This window comes from Barbus barbus (assembly GCF_936440315.1).
Source record: "Barbus barbus genome assembly, chromosome: 44".
Taxonomy (NCBI): domain Eukaryota; kingdom Metazoa; phylum Chordata; class Actinopteri; order Cypriniformes; family Cyprinidae; genus Barbus; species Barbus barbus.
In genome coordinates this window covers 22,768,409-22,772,656 of record NC_136722.1, presented here as the reverse complement: position 1 = coordinate 22,772,656, position 4,248 = coordinate 22,768,409, and positions in this window count along the sequence as shown.

The window sequence follows — 4,248 nt, the reverse complement described above, 5'->3', positions numbered from 1 at the left end:
ACACCTCATCCTCCATCACCCTAAGCACCGGAGCCCCTCAAGGTTGTGTTCTGAGCCCCCTGCTGTACTCACTGTACACTTATGACTGTGGCCACTTCCAACTCCACCACCATCATTAAGTTTGCTGATGACACTGTTGTGTTGGGCCTGATCTCAGACAACGACGAGACGGCCTACATACAGGAGATTAAGAACCTGGAGAGTTGGTGCCAGGTGAATAGTCTACACCTGAACATCAGCAAAACTAAGGAGCTGATAGTGGACTTCAGTACGAAGCAGGAGCGGTCGTACCAGCCGATCACGATCAGCGGGACTCCAGTGGAGAGAGTGGACAGCTTCAGATACCTGGGTGTTCACATCACGCAGGACTTGACTTGGTCCTGTCATACCAGCACCCTGGTGAAGAAGGCCAGGCAGCGTCTGTACCATCTGAGACGCTTAAAGGACTTTAGACTTCCCTCTCGGGTGCTTAAGACTTTTTACAACTGCACCATCGAGAGCGTCCTGACGGGCAGCATCACTTCCTGGTTCGGGAACTGCACTATGCAGGACAGACGAGCCCTCCAGAGGGTGGTGCGTTCAGCGGAACGTACCATTCACACCGAGCTCCCTAACCTGCAGGACATCTACAGCAAGCGGTGCCTGACCAGGGCCAGAAAGATAGTGAAGGACCTCAGCCATCCCAACAATGGACTGTTTTCTCTGCTGCGTTCAGGGAGACGCTTCCGCTTCATGAAGGCGAACACAGAGAGAATGAGGAGGAGCTTCTTCCCGCAGGCCATTCGGAGTCTAAACCACTCTCCACTCTAATCACATCACCCCACACTTCCACTTTGCACATTTTTCAAGTACAATCTGCACTAATTTGTAGAAGGTTACGAAAGGATAAATGAGTGGGACTTACATGCCATTTGTCTTTGTCTTTAGTATCCTTTTACTCACTTATACACTTTACTGCACTGCACAGCACAGCACACGGACACTTTATCACTGACATACACTTTACTTTTTATAGAATCTATATAGAATCATATTCTATTTTTTATTCTCATATCTATTTGTTATTTTATTTTATTGCTAGTTTATTCTGTATATATGTTTACTGTACTTTTTCTATTTTGTATTTTTGTAAACTTGAGGTTTTTCTCATTTTGTTGGACAATTTGTTGGACAGTCGTACAATACATTTCACTACATGTCGTACTACGTATGTATATGTATGTGACAAATAAAATTTGAATTTGATATATATATATATATATATATATATATATCTCAATAAATAAGTCAATAAATATATAAGTAGGCAAATAAATAAATAAATAGTGTATAATAAAATAAAATAGTTCACTGTTTATGACAGGGCCACATGAACCATTAAACCTCAATAAACACAGTTCACCTTTAGATGTCTCTATGTGACTTATTTCAGTATCAACTGTCATTAAATGTGTAGATTCTGCATAAGAATTTCACCAGATACAGTAGAAATATCCACCAATAAATTAATCTATACAAGCCCTTTAGAAAACAAATGACCAACCTATATAAATGCTGAAATGTGGATCACTGACTATGTACATAATGATTAAAAATGACAAACGAGTAAAATACATAAGCCAATTTGAAACACCTCTAAAACGAATTATTTGTGGGCCCACACACACACACACACACACACACCCCACCATGGCAGGCCTGAATCGTTGCTCGTGTGCGTTGTGGCCGAATCAAAACACAACACCGGCCCCTTCACTCTATAGAGCAAAACAAAATAATACTGAGTACCTCAATCTCGATGTCAGATATGCAAAAATTAATCGGTAACCTATCGAAAACTGTGACCAGGGGTTAGATCGGCCGCCTCACAAATTTCCGAAATGGAAACAAGAGGCACATCAGAGGCTGCTTGAGGGGTGGTCTGGTGGTAGCGAGACTCGGGCCCCTCCTTTTTCTGTCTGGCTGTTCAGGAGGACTTCTGAGGCGCCGGATCCAAGGCGATCTTGGGCCGGGGTCCTTGGCGCTTCGGGAAGGGGTAGCGTCTTTCCAAGCGGGAACACCCCCTGTCCTGCCGATCCTTTTGGGAAGCTGAACAAGGTTATCTTTCCCGAGCGCGTCCCGTGCAGTGCTGCCGAATGAAAAGCGTTGTTGACCGCACTCTCGCTCTGGTCGATGCCTGCACGGGCGCGTTCTTCTGGGAGAAATGCCCATATAAGGAGTTCCTCCGTCGTTTACGTCAGCAAGAACCACGATCGAAAAAAAATCTCCGAAACTTGTATGAACTCGGAAGTGAGATTTTTGGCACAGAAATACTCTGTTATACATTCAAATTGTTTTTTGAAACTTTGTCCATGCTTAGCATGAGAATCCAACTCTTTTAACAGTGTAAACAACTCTGAATGCATGAAACAGCATTGTAGCCCCCCATAAAGCCACCTTAAAATGAAATGTTTACGGCCGCAAATGAAGCTGTTAGAAAGCATATAGATTGAGGATTTCCTTGAAGCCAGGATAAAAAAACATTTTGTGTACCCACCCTAACAAAAGGAGAGCTGAAATGTGGTACTTTGTTCACTAAAATAAGTTTAATCTTACCATATCCAAAAACTCGCGCAATCTGCTGATGTTTAAAAGATTAAATACGCGGGGATACGTTTAATTAAAATATTCATATTAATCAAGCATTTATTGAATTTTAATGCACCTTATTTGGAAATGTACAGAAATACATGATTTCAAATGTCCTTTAGTTAAGATTATTTCATTTATTCATTTATTTGTAGACTACTATATTCTTTCTTTAATGATTCAAATCCAAAAAGGTAAAAAGAAAACATCTTGCCAAAATAAAGAGAGATCACACTTTTGTACATTTAAGAAGGGAGATTTATGCTAAACTGCACAAAAATAATACCACCTTAACATTTAACTTCACTAAACACATTTGTGCATGATGTCAATCCACATACACACAAAAACATGAATGCATACCGCATTATCAGCCAGTGAATCTGCCGTCAATGGATTGTTCACATCTGCTGCAGAACCAGTAGGTGGCGCAATTGCTCAGTACTGTTTTAATGTCTTAAATAAGCATTAATTTGCAGGGGCTACTCTCTAACCTTTTTACTCTTTTAAACTTTTCATCTTTTTATTTTTTTTTAAGAAATAACTAGGCCTATTTGTATGTGCATTTCGGCATTCATAAAATGTTAGGTTGATCTTTAAACAACAAGCTGAATAATAAACAATATTATAGTAAGTAAACCTATGTAGTCATATAGCAAACACTTCTATTCAAAGCACCCTACAGCATAATAAAGGGATATGTTTAAATGAACATATTTAGTATGAATACTCAGATGCAGTGTAAAGGAGCAGCTGTGTTTGCTGAGGCTATTACATCTACTATGGTTGCTTCCATTTGCATTGCAAATGAACACTGCAGGGACACAATGTGCACTCTCTAGTAAATCCATCAAAGATGTTTTTTTAAACTATATATATATATATGTGTGTGTGTGTGTGTGTGTGTGTGTGCATATTTGTGGCACTATAGATTCTCAGTTACAGCTATTTTCACAAGTCTGAAGTCATTCAGAAAGAGTGTGTGGTTTAATTTGGTTTAGCATCCTAGCGACAAACACCAACAAGTAACTCGAGATTCCGGTTGTAGGTGGACATCTGAGTCAGTATCAGGTGTTCATGTAAGACACACACACTGAGGAGAGTCTACAGATCAGCACTAGGACCCAGAAGCTTCACAGTCCCCCGCCTGCTCTCCCACATCACTCACTCCTCTCCTCCCTACCTGAGCTACTCACTCCAGGATGGAGCACAGAGATGTCACAGAGACCAGAAGACGAATAAGACACATCCGAATAGACAACAGCCTTGCCTACTGGTGTCATTTTTCTTTCTGTATACACAACTTGTAGGTTTTGCCTACTGCAAATGGACAACGCCATCAGAAGACTTGAAAGAACTAAGTCAGCAACTATGTGAAAACCACAACCTTTTATGGATTTAATAGAACCAAATTCTATAGGATTCAAGCTGGATTTTATCTGTGTTTCCAAAGTGTCCCACCATTGGACTTAAACTGCTACACTGGGACTAAACAAGAACTCATACTCAAGTGTTTAGAATCAGTCAGTAAGTGTAAAGTTGTAGTTGTACTTAACTGAGCAACATCTAGATTATCTGAACTGTATATGTGTACCTCTGCGTGTAACTCCACATACAGCC